This window comes from Podarcis liolepis (genome assembly GCF_965112155.1).
Source record: "Podarcis liolepis genome assembly, chromosome: 5".
Classification (NCBI taxonomy): Eukaryota; Metazoa; Chordata; class Lepidosauria; order Squamata; family Lacertidae; genus Podarcis; species Podarcis liolepis.
In genome coordinates, this window is record NC_139556.1 from 29,918,061 (window position 1) to 29,933,348 (window position 15,288).

Here is a 15,288-nt window from a genome sequence, read left to right on the forward strand (position 1 = left end):
CAGCTCGGGGGTCGGATAACCCCATACCCTCCAACATATCTTCGTTGGAAATAGGGCCGTCCTAAGGAAAAGTGACAGGACACGGGTGGCGCTGTGGGTAAAACCTCAGCGCCTAGGACTTGCTGATCATCAGGTCGGCAGTTCGAATCCCTGAGGCGGGGTACGCTCCCGTTGCTCGGTCCCAGCGCCTGCCCACCTAGCAGTTCGAAAGCACCCCCGGGTGCAAGTAGATAAATAGGGACCGCTTACTAGCGGGAAGGTAAACGGCGTTTCCGTGTGCTGCGCTGGCTCGCCAGATGCAGCTTGTCACGCTGGCCACGTGACCCGGAAGTGTCTGCGGACAGCGCTGGCTCCCGGCCTCTAGAGTGAGATGAGCGCACAACCCTAGAGCCTGTCAAGACTGGCCCGTACGGGCAGGGGTACCTTTACCTTTTAAGGAAAAGTGGAACATTCTGGGATCAAATCAGAAACTGGGATGGCTTCGCTAAATCAGGGACGTCCCTGGGAAATAGGGACACTTGGAGGGTCTGCAAGGGCTCATGCACATTTCCGCTTGACCCATGTTTTGATCCTGTTGTGTACCAATTAATTCCCCCTGGGTCCAAGCACTTTTCTTGTTGTTCTGCGGCTGTGCCTTATGGAAAACCCGATCTTACCAGCTGAAATGGATCTTATCAGATGCGTGGAAAGATTTTGCTTGGCCAAGATTCAACTCAACAGAGAATTTATATCTGGAGAGAAGGGTGTCCTGCTGGTTCTCTGCATCCCACCAGGTTCTCGTTATGCCCACTATATCAAGACCACCCTCAGTCTCGGCTGGGGAGAGCGGGATACAAATAAAAGATGATGATGATGATGATTAAGACGCAGCAGATTGAAATCCCTGCTCAGATATGAAGCTCAGTGGGGCAGCCTAGGGCCAGTCATGTGCTCTCTGTCCAGCTGACCTCAAAGGTCACTGTGAGGATGAAATGGGGGAAGAGGGAACTGTGTCTGTTGCCTTGTGCTCCTTGAAGGAAAAGTGGGGTAGAAATGTAATGAATCAAATAAATTTGTCCAAAAGTTTCCACATTGAAGACCTGGCATTTTTGTTGTTGTTTTATTGGGGGTGCAGGGGGTGGATTTCAGGTTCGCAGGGCTCAGACGTACCCCAATGTAAGGCTTATCCAGAGTGGTTAGCACTGGGATAGAAGGATCAATGCTCTGACCAAGCTGACGTTTCAAATCTCAAATAAAACGAGTTTGAATTTATTTCCACTCCTGGGTTAATAGTGAAAATTCGCGATTTTCTATTTTTAATTTCACTCATTGATTTGGAATTCTCGGTCCATTTTGCCTCCTTTTTATTAAAACTCAGCTTCCTTGTAACTCAAAACACACACAATTATCATCTTACTATTTACGTCAGCTGGTTTTAAAGCCTGCATACCAGGAATAGCAAGTTGTGTTCCTGGCTGTCTTAAGTACACACTGAATGGCATTCTGGAAATTATATTTACTGCTTCAAGCTGTCTGCATCGAAAGACTCCCCCCCCCATCCCCCCCAAGCCATCATATTTTTACTAAAAACAGTTTGAGGTAAATTATTTGACATGAGATAAATGTGAAATAGGCTGCACTGCTTATTTCCTGTGTATTATTTGGAAAATAGGATGACCTTTCAAAGCCGCTAACAGGCACGCTTCCTTTCTGTGTGCTATGAATAAAAACTTCGGGTTGCCTCTTGTTGTTTCCATAAAACTGATTTATTTTTTTTAGTCTGTGGTGGTGGTTTGCTTTATAAAAATAAAATAAAAGCAACTATTTTTTCAAGAAAGGAGGTAAACATTTTCTTCACGTTTCTCAGTCTGTGGACACCTAGGCAGATCACTTATTGGGTGCCGCAGCAACAGGAGTTTTGCTTTGAAATAACAGTACCGCTCTTGATGTCAAAGGGGAGAAAAATACTTGGGTGTCCTTAGTTCTGCTTCTCCTTTCTCAAGTGTACACACGATTATCAAACATAATAGGGCATAATTTTACATAACTAGCAAATGGCGCCCTGAGCTAGTATACAAATCATACCTGATTGAATATCACTGTTCCCGAACTGCTGTTTAATCAGATTTCTTTTCGGGTTACATGAACAAAAAAATAATAATGTTGGTTTTTAATTAAATGAATATACAGGAATGACATTTGAGAAGATAATGCTGCTGCTTCTATTACCCTCAGTGGTACTAATAAGACGTGACAGAGCGTTATTTGATACCACTCAAAATCCCACTTGAATTTCTCTCTCTCTCCTCATCAGTCTCTGCTGAGTGATTTGGGGACTTGGTTTTTATGAGCTGTGTCCATGGCGTCGCTTGTTTTTGCCCACTTTTTTGTCACAGTGGGGATATATATATATCACACACACACACACACACACAAGTCCAGTCTAACAGTTAGCATATATTTATATATTTGAATAGCTGGTCAGGTGGAAACCAAATGCATTTTATTTTAAGTGATCCATCTTCCTAAGCCTTTCCAGCAATTAAAAAAATGTCGTTATCACAGATCTCAGCAAAAACCATTTATATCTATCTATTATCTATACCTATCTCAGTCCTGAAATAGTAGACAGTTTACATTTACATCCCGTTTAAATCAGTGGCTTCTATGAGGACTGTACAATGAGGAAGTGGAATGTAGTTTAAATAATAAATTGTAAATATTAAATTTATGAAACTAATAATCCCATAAGCATGGCTGGCTTTCTCTGTACGGGACCAGTAAGTGAACATGGAGGTCAATGGGCTTAACAGAACATAAGACAAGCTGTGCAGAGTCAGGCCAGAGGCCCATCTAGGCCAGCACTGTATTCTCACCATGACCCAAATGTCAGCATCGCCCTTGAGCCAGTGCCACTAACTGGACTCATCCACTCACGCCCCGACTGGGATAGGTGAGCTGGGTAGCACTTCCAGAGACCACCTTCTGCACAGGAACAGGTCAAAGTGCTGTGGACTCACAGCTTAGAGTTGTGAGCACCGGATTCACTCCCACAAGAAGACAGTCGTCGCACAGCAGAGTACAGCAGAGTCTAGCAGAGTATATAAACAACTCGGAGAGCAGCTCTGTAGAATATCTTCTTTATTCTATAACTACAACTATAATACAACTATATACAGAGCTAAATAGGTCTAAGCATAAATGAATGCTGAACCGCACTGAGTGTCTGCAGCTGCTCTTAGCAGCAACCTTACCTAAACACACAATCTCTCTCTAACACACTCTCTCTCCGACACACTGACTGACTCTTTGATGTGGTGCTGGAGCAGAATAAGTAGAGAGCAGAACACGCCTCCTCCTCTCTGGAGAATCAGCAGACTCCTCAGGAGATTCTTGGATATGGGAGGGGTGAAATCTCCTCACCAAAACAGGACCCCTCTCACTACTCCCAGCAAGTGGTATGCTGTCTCCAACAATGGAGGTAGAACAGGAGAAAACCAACTTTATATCAGATTGCTGCCATTCTCTATGGTCCAGGCCTGCAACTGGGTTTCCTAGAGACTCTTTGAAAAGGAAGTGAGCTGTGTGCCCGTCCACCATCTTCTTCCTCACTGCTAAGTTATCCTGCTGAGTTCCTTTATGACAGATCTCTTTTGCCTCTGTAGTTTGGCAGCTGGGAGTCCTTATGCACCAACGTTCTACGAATAAAAATTGGGACATGGGCTTTGCACCTCTTTCCCAAAGCCTTGTAAGCTTCTGCCTGGCTTAGGAAAGAAGGGGCGATGCTCTAGCAGGATGTGAAAGACCTCCTGCCCGCTTCCCGAAGCCGGGCAAGAGCTTGGTGACTCCTAGAAAGAGGCCGGAGGGCTCCAGGAACCTGTCAGAGCCTCACGCCTCCTTCCCAAAGGCCGGGAAATGCTCCTTCACAATGTCGCTGCAGGAGCTGCTTCCACGAGCCCAGTCCACAGCCAGCACAAAATCGGGGTGCCTTCAAAGAAAGCGTAGCCGTCCCAGTTAAAATGGGGTACCTGGAAGGTTTGGGAGTCTAGACACAACCTTTCTTGAGGCCTCTGGGCAAAACCCATTCCCCCATGGCTGGCCATACTGGGGGTGGGAGGGAAACCACAACAAATAAAATGGACCAGTTATTTCTCTACCCACAACTTTGTAATATCTATTGTTATCTAAAATCAAATTTTCTGATGTCTCAGGCTGTTCAAAGAGTCAGCAACGAGTCCAGGTAGCAAGGGGAAAGCAGCAGCACTTGAGCTGTAAGAAGAGGGGAGGGGAGAGGAAATAGATTTGCAGTTGGAATTGGTCCAGATGGTGAAAAAGGGTTCTGCAAGCATGTGGGAAGGAAGCTACCGTATTTTTTGCTCTATAAGACACACCAAACCACAAGGCGCACCTAGTTTTTGGAGGAGGAAAACAAGAAAAAAAATATTCTGAATCTCAGAAGCCAGAACAGCAAGAGGGATCGCTGCGCAGTGAAAGCAGCAATCCCTCTTGCTGTTCTGGCTTCTGGGATGGCTGCGCAGCCTGCTTTCGCTCCATAAGATGCACACACATTTCCCCTTACTTTTTAGGAGGGAAAAAGTGAGTCTTATAAAGCAAAAAATACGGTACTTGCTCCCCTTTGCTCAATGTGCACATACGTGTTGCTGTTGTTGTTTTTAAAAGAACATACGTATTGCACAAACACTAGAGGCTCCAATAAACTTCTCACACATCCATACCTGCAAAAGGCTGGCTTGAAATTCCCTACTATTTGCGGAAGGTCCTAATGTGAAAGCGAAGGGATGAAGGTGCAACACGAGGTCATGTGTGTGTGGCAATTGTTCAAAACGTAACTCTGCAAAAGAGAAACGAGAAGTGGAGCACGTGGTGACTCTTTGCAGTGTAAAAATACCTTCCTTGGGGAACCACGAGCAGCAGGGTCTGTGGGGAAGGAGGTGGAAGTGGCCGACAAAATCCACGCTGCTTCCCCCCCCCCCATTCCAAAAGGGGCTTATTCTCCTGCAGGATTACTGTCTTTTGTAACCCTGGAATGGATTAACAGGGTAGAAAAAGATGTGTTTCATTGTAAGCCATGAAAATAACTTGACTTAATAAATTAGCACTTTCATTGCCTGGTGGTTGGGAATGGAATACAATTCCGACTTTTCAAAATAGCCCAAACCTGACTAACATGTACTTATTGCAGCCGCTGTTGTGTTGTGTCTTGACTGTATCTGATTTCCCTCATGTAATCTGCTACCTACTTTTCTCTTGTTGTCATTGCTGTGTTTTATGGCTCTGCTTTGCTTTATGGACTTGTTAAACTGCAACAGGTTTTTTTCTTTTCTTTTCTTTCCTTTCCCCCTCCTCTGAAAATAACTTTTTATTAGAAGCTTAAGGAAAAACCGTGGAATGTTGAAAAAGGAAAGCGCAGAAACATTACAACGTTGTGCAAATTTCTTTCGGCCAGAAAAAGCCAAGAAATATTCGCACACAGAAACGCAGCCAGAGCCTGCAGGATAAAATCCAACTTATGATTAAACTGGAATTTAAATTCCTGTGATGTTGTTCTTCCCACGTAGCCTTTGGGAAGCAGGGAATGTTGCACAGATTTATGTTAATTGTTGACAGAGGCACCACTCACTCACACACTCACACTCACACACACACAGAGCATACATGCCTCTCCCAACAGTCAACATACATTATCTATTCAGTAAAAGATCAGAACATAAGAAGGGCCTTCTAGATAGGCCAAATGCCTGTGGAAAGCCTGCAAGCAGGACATGAGGACAACACACTGCCCACTCGCGATTCCACGGCAATTGGCAATGAGAGGCATACTGCCTCTGACTGTGGATATAGAACATAGACCTGATACAGAAAGTCATGGATTCAGCTCCTGGCATCTGAAACCCTGAAGAATCTCTGTCAGTCAACATAGATCAATAGTCTTCTAGATTTTCAGGCCTAGGAGCAACTTTTAAGTCAGACATGCATTTGGGGGCCTGTTGCTTAATTCTTACTCTTTTTACCATACAAAAAACGGGCCTTTTCTGCAGTGGCTCCCCGTTTGTGGAATGCTCCCCCCAGGGAGGTTCATCTGGGGCCTTCATTATACACCTTTAGGCGCCTGACAAAAACGTTCCTCTTTAACCAGGCCTTGGGCTGATTGACATCAAATGCCCTTTTAAAATGTGGGGGGAGGGGGATTATTGGGTTGCTTTTGTTTTTATTACGTATTTTGGGTTTTTATATTGTGATTTTATGTTGTAACCACCCTGAGACCCTGAGACCTGCAAGTATAGAGGAGCATACAAATATTATTATACAATATTATACAATTATTATTATTATATTGGCCTGAATATAAGCCACACTTTTTTTCCAAATTTCGACCGTGAAAAATTAAAGTGCAGCTTAAATTCGCGACCTTACAAAAATTGGCTTTTACGATATCACTGCTGAAACAGACATACAGTGGTACCTTGCAAGACAAATGCCTCACAAGACAAAAAACTCGCTAGAGCTGCTTCGCAAGACGATTTTCCCTATGGGCTTGCTTCACAAGACGGAAACATCTTGCAAGTTTGTTTCCTTTTTCTTAACACCATTAATACAGTTGCGACTTGACTTCGAGGAGCAACTCATAGAACGCGGTGTGGTAGCCTTTTTTGAGGTTTTTAAAGACTTTGGTGATTTTTGAAGCTTTTCCAAAACTTTCCCGACACCGTGCTTCGCAAGACGACAAAAATCGCAAGACGACAAAACTCGCGGAACAAATTAATTTCGTCTTGCGAGGCACCACTGTATGGTAAAACGGAACGGGTGTGAGTGCCTACAGAATTTTAAGGGAGCGGCTTATATTCGGGTATTGTCTTTTTTTTCTCCCCCACCCCCTTGAGTTTTAAAGGTGTGGCTTATATTCGGGTGCAGCTTATATGTGGGCCAATACGGTATTTTTATTATTATTGTATGGTGGTAGGGCTGAGGTAGGGCTGCCATACGTCCAAAATTTCCCAGACATAGTTGGGATTCAGCTGTCGGAAACAGTGTCCGGGTGAAAATCATTGAAATGTCTGGGGAAAAGCTCAACAACTTTTGTTTCTTGATTTTCACTGTTTGAAATATGACAACCCTAGACTGCGGTTACAACCCACCTCAGATTAGGCCATAGCCTGATAATAGTGTAGACAAAATTGAGGTACATGTAGGAGGGATAGGGGATAAATTCCATTCAGTTCACACTGAAAGGTGAACCCATCTAATTCTCACTTTTCGAAGCAATACGTGAATCAAAACACAGCCATCTTTCGAAATTTTCAATTCTGCTGATTTTGCAGTGCCATTTTCCAGCCAAGTAATATTTACAAGAATGCACACACTGAGGTAAAGTCTGCATAAAACTACAAACAGCATACAAAATTGCATCATATTAGGGAAAATGCTAGGCAAAAAATGTGTATATTAGGCACGGTCACATACCAAAATGTGTATATTAAGAAAAATTCCCTGATGAATTTTCCTGAGGACTTTTCCCCACAGACACATATTAAAGGAAACTGGTGCGCAAATGTGGAAAACTGAACTGAAGATTGGAAAAATGGGAAACAGACAGAAACATATTCACTTTGCAGGAAAGTATGTTTGCCTTTTGTAAAAAGGAGGCCAAACAGACACAACCCACTTGTGCCTAATGCTAAAGAAAACAAAAAGCAAATGTAAAACATTCTATGCCCGACAGTACAAATTGTTCAAAGATAGTTTTATCAGTGTGTGAAAATACAATCCCAATAAATCTGCCAAGGTCAATAAGACAGAGGGGTGAATGGCTGTACGGGTGTGATAAACGTGCACACCTTGCGCCACAAGGAAATGTGTCATATATCTCTAAACAGAGGGTCTTTGGGGCCTCGCTGACTCACTCACTGTCAGCTATCAGTTTATGAAGGTACTTCTGCAGTACATAGAAAGCTGGGATTTGCCATGTGCATCGTGTAACACATCACAATTACTATAAAAATTATGGAAAATGGGATGTTTTTGAGTTTTCTCCCTGGAAACTCATGACATGATATCTGTATCATACTAGCTGCCAGCATTTGAGCATCGCACAGAGCAGGCCAAGGCACAACTGAGACAGACATTTCTAGCTTTGGGGAGTTCTCCTGCACACAACTCAGCTCGGAAGTAAGTCCCATTGGGTTGGATGGAGTTTACTCTCAGGTAAGTGGGTATAATAAGCCTTAGAAAGGCCATTCTGAAAATGAGACAAATCCTAGGCATATTTTAATATCTGTCAGATGGAGAAGGGAGGCAATTCTAGAAACATGCACTTCCCAAATGATGGTCTTTATCCCGCTCCGATCAGATGACCATGGGAAGATGGGAATTCTCCTCTGCAGCAAAATATACATTCAGCCCAATCAAGAGAGCCCAGATGAGCCTCTGCTTAGATGTGTATGCACCTCAATGCACACAGCACTGGCCAAATGCTCCCGCGCTGCTTCTCACATGGATCTGTACTGCCAGACCAAAGCAAATGTTTGCGTAAACGTAGCGGAGGTTGTTTCACTAGACCCTACAAACTAGCTCCCATGCTCTGGCATGGAATGTTTCATTGGGCCCAACAGAGAACTGTCCTCATGATTAAGGCTGCAATCCTCTGCTCACTTACACCAGCGTGAACACACTACTGAACTCAGTAGAACCTCAGGAGTAATAGCCACACATGGGACAGGTTTGCACAACTGCCCCTCCTTCCCCGCTCCCAGCAAACCTCTTGCATTCTAATCAGGGGGGTCTTTTTCCAGCATGGGGACATGTGGATGGGGAATTTCGCCGTGACCAAACCCTGTGGCAGATCCAGATGCTAACTCTGTCCCCAGATCTGCTCTGGCAACACCGAATATTATAGGAGACCAGGATGCACATCCTGCTCATCTTCCAATCTGATACACAGCATCTTCTGCCAGCAATGCCCTTGTGCATTTCTAATTCAGTCTTTATGCAACATTTAAGGAAGCTCCCAGGACACTCTGTAACTGATCTTAACAATGGCCACTCTCAAAACAAAGGCACTTCAAAGGGAGAGTACAACCTGAAGCTACTGCATTACAATTCATGAATAGGTCACTTCTATCCCTTATGATTAATCAGGATAAAAGTGTGTGTGTGTGTGTGTGTGTGTGTGTGTGTGTGTGTGTGTGTGTGTGTTTAAATCACTTTACATGTGAGTGTACCAATGCCAGGATACCTGAACTATCACCAACTGTTTTGCAAATGGTCACCGTTTATAACATAATTGTCCTTCCCAGTACATCCTGCATTTCATAGTCTTCCGTGTTCACTGTTTACAACGTGCTCTGCAGCCAACCAAGTACAAGAGACTCCCCACTTACACAGGGGTTATGTTCCTGTTTACCGTGCATATACAGTGGTGCCCCGCAAGACGAATGCCTCGCAAGACAGAAAACCCGCTAGACGAAAAGGTTTTCCGTTTTTGAGCTGCTTCGCAAGACGAATTTCCCTATGGGCTTGCTTCGCAAGACGAAAATGTCTTGCAAGTTTGTTTCCTTTTTCTTAACACCGTTAATACAGTTGCGACTTGACTTCGAGGAGCAACTCATAGAACGCATTGTACATAGTAGCCTTTTTTGAGGTTTTTAAAGACTTTGGTGATTTTTGAAACTTTTCCGAAACTTCTTTTGCAGCCATTTGGTAAGTTAAGCTTTTAAAACTTTTTGGGGGGGGGTTGGATTTTGGGTTGGGGTGTTTGGAATTCAAGGACTTGGTGTTGGAAAGGGGTTTGCAAGAATCTGGAAGCTTGTGTGTTTTTTTCTGCATTTTTATGATTTTCTGTGACCATTGGGCCACTCTGCTGTTTTTTTAAAAAAATTCTGGGTTTGAATTTCTGTGTGCTGGGTGGCTGGGGGAACAGTTGGGGAGGGGTTTGCAAGAATCTGGGAGCTTGTGGTTTTTTTCTGCATTTTTATGATTTTCTGTGACCATTGGGCCACTCTGCTGTTTTTTTAAAAAAATTCTGGGTTTGAATTTTGAAATGCTCTTTACAGTATGTGTGACTTTAAAGAGCACTTAATAAACTCTTGTTGTACCAAGTTTGGCTTTGTTTGGACTTTTTTTGACCATAGGAACACATTAATTGATTTTCAATGCATTCCTATGGGAAACCGTGCTTCGCAAGACGAAAAATTTGCTAGACGAAAAAATTCGCGGAACGAATTAATTTCGTCTTGTGAGGCACCACTGTACATGAAATTGAATATTGTGTGAACACCATCTGAAAAGCCTGTGAACACCTTCTAACCCTCTGGAAACCCTTATCAGACTGGCGTCTGCCTAAAATGATGACATCTGCTCCCCTCCCAAGCAGTGCCATCTATGAGCCAGCATTTTAAAATTCCCACTAGGCCCCACAATGACACTTCTTCCGTCACTCCAGAGCATAGTGGGGAATTCAAAATGGCAGCCACTCGGCACTGATGAGCACTGGGGCCACTGAGTCGCTTGTGAAAGGTGCTAGGCAAAGGGGTCCACGAAGCAGAAAGTGAGGTATTAAGCAAGTGAGGTATTTGAGTAAGATATTAAGAAGAACCCTGGTTCCACCCTCACCTCTGTCATGAACTCACTAGTTTTATTTTCGTTTATTTTTGTTTTCATTTATCCCTTCATCCATCGGTACATCCATCTATTGTATTTGCATCCCACCGTTTCCCTCCATGGAGCTCAAGGCTGCAGACATGGTCCTCCCCCACCTCTCCATTTTATCCTCACCTGTGAGGTGGGTTAGGCTGAGAGGCAGTGACTGGCCCAAGGGAATCCAATGAGCTTCATGGCTGAGGAGGGATTTGAACTCTGGGCCTACCAGCAGTGCTGGATCTAGGGCGGTGCGGGAGATTCCTCCGCACAGGACGCTGAGCTGAGGGGGTACAAAATAATACTAATACTAATAATACCTGTATTCATATAGTTACCTACAGAGAATATCCATTAAAAAGGAATTATTGTGAAAATTAAGAAATATTTAGCGGGGACACCACATTTTGTCCTCACTCAGGGCGCCAATTACCAAAGTCCACCCCTGCTCCCAGATCCTTGTCTGACCACTACACCACACGGGCTCAATCCAATATTTTCCACGTTTTCCCTCACCCTTATACTATAGGGTAAAATTGTGTCAAGCCTGTATTACAGGGGAGAATGTGGGATCATAGAATCAGAGTGGGAAGGTACCACTAGGGTCATCTAGTCCAGGGGTCAGCAACCTTTTTCAGCCGTGGGCCAGTCTACTGTCTCTGAAACCATGTGGTGGGCTGGACTATACAGTCATACCTCGGGTTACAGCCACTTCAGGTTGTGTTTTTTCGGGTTACGCACCAGCCGAAACCCGGAAGTACCGGAACGGGTTACTTCTGGGTTTCGGCGGTTGTGCATGCGCAGAAGCACCAAATCGCAACCTACGTATGCGCAGACGCACTGCTGCGGGTTACGAACGCTCTGGGTTGCGAATGTGCATCCCGCACGGATCACGTTCACAACCCGAGCATCCACTGTATTTTTTTTTGGGGGGGGGGAACCGAACTAATTCCTATGCCCCACAAATAACCCAGAGATGCATTTCAAATAAAAGGGCACATTCTACTCATGTAAAAACACACTGATTCCCGGACTATCCGTGAGCGGGACTGAGAAGGCTATTGGGCCGCATCCGGCCCACGGGCCTTAGGTTGCCTACCCTTGATCTAGTCCAGGGGTCTGCAACCCGCGGCTCCGGAGCCACATGTGGCTCTTTTACACCTTTGTCGCAGCTCCGGGGCGGATACTAGCGAGGGGAGGAGGCGCACTGTGTGCCCCGAGACTCCCCACTGTGGCGGGATCTGTACTGGCTGTGACGTCGCATGGGGGCAGTGCATGCATTAGTCACGCACCGTCCCGACGTCACCTTCCCGCCCGCTGTCAGATCGCGGCTCCGGAGATATATTTGTTTTAAATGTCACAATGGTTTTGCGGCTCCCAGGTTTTTTTTCCTTCGGAAACAGGTCCAAGTGGCTCTTTTTGTCTTAAAGGTTGCAGACCCATGATCTAGTCCAACCCCCTGCAATGCAGGAATCTTTTGCCCAAGACCCTGAGATTTAGAGCCTCATGTTCTACTGACTGATTAACAGCACTTCAAAAATGAGAGACACTGTGGATCTACTACAGTGAGAGAGAAAAGGGTCATTTCATTCATTTCACTGAGGCCAGTCATTTATTCAAAATATGTTTAAGGCGCGCGCGCACACACACACGAACACGCAGGGAACGCAAGCTAAAAACAACAAACCATTTAGCTGGGGGGGGGGGGTTAGTCTGCTAAATCTGCTTTGGCCGCTAGAGGTCGCGGGGGAAAGCGATGACCTGAGACCCTGAATCAGCAGACTTGTTGCTTGTTTCTGCTATCGCAGCTGGATTTTGGGTTATGTTAATGCTGAATGATCGTTACGCACATCCCTCCCCGCGGTGACCATAACAATGAATAAGGGCTGACATTTCAGAAATGTTCTTCTTTTTATTATTATTATTATTATTATTATTATTATTATTATTATTATTATTATTATTATGCCGGCGAAGGGAGGGAAATAGATGTCCAGGAATAATCGAGATGTGACGTCGTCCCCCCCCCGCTTTATTCTCCAAAATCTGCTTTTCATTGGGTGGGAAACGGGCTGGGTGGGGTTCAAATCTTTTTTTTTTTTACTGTTGCAAAACGAGCTTCGTTAATAGACTCCTCGCCTTGGAAACAATGGACAGCGCTTCCTTCTGCACACACAGCAAACAGGCTATTATTGTCACTACATTAAATCTGCAAAACGGCCCTGGATCCCTCGCGCGTCACTCCGCGCCCCCCCCCCTCCTTGCTTTATTCCTCCGATCGTACACAATGACGTGTCTGACATGTTGATAGAGATCGCAGGCTGCAGACTTCTCTCTTCTGATCTCTTGCAACGGGGGGGGGGGGCTGCCTGAAGCTGTTCCTTATCAAGAGCTTTTTTATTTTTTTTTAAAGGCTTATTTTAAAAGAAAGGAAGCGAGCGCCCTAATCCCCAACCTGCTTGCATTCCCGGCGGTGATCAAGGAATTTACGCCCCCAATAAAAAGGGGGGGAGTTATTATTTTTTAAGGGAGACTGCAATTGCAGAGTCGAGCCACTTGCGGTAGTGCGTAGCAATTAGCCGATAAATTTGCTGACTAAAGTACTAGTTAAACCATGGATTATTGAAGTCAGGTCTGGGAAGAAAAGAAAAGGCGGGGGGGGGACCCTGCTACAGTTTGCTGATGGGAAAAATAAATAAATTACGGGGAACGAGGGTTGCCGAACCGAGGTAATTGTTGCAGGCTACTCAATTGGACCTGAAGCTTTGCTGCCTAATGAATGGAGTCATTATAGGGTGAGTTAACTCACCTCCATCTCTCCCCCCGCGCCGCCGCCAACACGAGAGATAAGAAATAAAACCCCAACGCCACTTATGTGCCGGCTTCATCTCTTGAAAGAACCGTGTAGTTGTTTTGGGACCCTCGCGCCGCTTCGGGCCTTTTCACACGTGACGGCAAACCCGGGTCTGCGCTTGAGGAGGGGAATGAGCAACGTAAGCCTAACGATACCTACTCAGGAGGAAGTCCTATCAAATTCAGTGGGGCTTCCTCCCAGCCGGGCGTAAATCCTATCAAATTCAGTGGGGAGAAATGGGGTTAGGATTGCAACTTCCGTGCTCTTGAGCAAGCCGGCAACTCAGCGGGAGCTGCTTCTCTCTCTGAGCGTCCAGTTTGCTGCTCTAAGAGTGCACGTGTTTGCCATATTCAGACATTACTTAAGGATGCACAAGACCTTCGTAACGTGTGAACCCTCAAATTCAAACACAAAACCCCAAAGGTCGTCTGAACGAACCAGGACACACTTTAATCGTCCTGAATGCTGCAAGCCTTCCTTCCTCGTGGCCCCAGTTATGAGTATTTTGATATTACCAGAGTGAGGCCCAGCGCTGGCGGAGAACAAGGCATCTCACTCTCTTTCTCTCTTTTTCCTCCCCTCCCCTTGTTCCCCGTCAGTGTCTGGAGCCTTACATCTGCTGGGGTGATTGATGGAGCCTTGAATGCAACGTTATTACTCTCTCGCAAGCCGAAATCAAACAGGCTATTAACTACATTACTTCAAAGAACACAGTTCTCAATACAATCTACTTATCTTAATTGAAACTTTCTCTGCATGGGTATTTGTAGAGGGAGATAATTTATAGGTGCGGGGCGGCGGCGGCCGCAGGCGTCACGATTGAGGGGGGAGGGAGAGGCCACGCACCCTAAAAGTGGGGGGAGAAGAATACATATATATATTTGGGGGGGACTAGTTTTCTAAACACGGGGGGGGGTGTCCTTGGGAATTTGATTAATCCTGAGACTGAAAGATTCCCACCCCCCGTGGCCACTTGTTAACACCAGGGGGCAACTTTTCTCTCTTTTCCTCCCCCCGCCCCAATTTCTGTTAGATTTTTCTATTTTCCCTATTAAGGATGACGCAAACCTCCGGCTTCTAACTCTAAGAACAGGCCGACAATGGATTTGCAATTAGCCACAGTCACTTTCGGATTGCAACTTGCAATTTAGACTTAGAGAATTGTGGAGTTGGAGGGGAGCCCGAGGGTCATCTAGTCCAACCCGCTGCAACGCAGGAATCTTTTGCCCAAAGTGGGATTCGAACCCGCGACCCTGAGATTAAGGTTTTCTTGCTCTACCGACTGGAAGTTGCTTCCCCTGTCGTGCAAAACGTTATTGCGATGGAAAGGAGGGGTGGGGGTGGGGCAGGATGTTTAGTAAGAATAATAGTAATAATGATAATAATAAACAATACATGGATAGCTCGAGGGCTTGTTCCCTCTTGTACAATTTGAAGTTTCCTGCATATACGCCGTTCCTGCGGCACTGCTTATACAGGAAACTGACTCAGTCAATCTTCAATGCGATCTTGGTGTGTTTTTTTAATATTCTGCAATTCCAGTTCCTTAAAAAACACCCGGCTTAGATGTTTACCAGAACAATGCAGAAACTGAAGACGACCCGTGTATTAATCACGAAGAGGGGGGTGGGATTTTGAATGCTCCTGTCCGCAGGTCACTTCCCTCGCTTACTCTAGAGTAGACCCATTGGACCCAATGGCGCTACTCTCGAGTAAGCGGATCGCTCTCTGACTTGGCGGGTTTCGAAAGGGCGGTGGGTGGAGGCGTTATTCAGCGAAACGCAATCTCGAAACGTTTACTC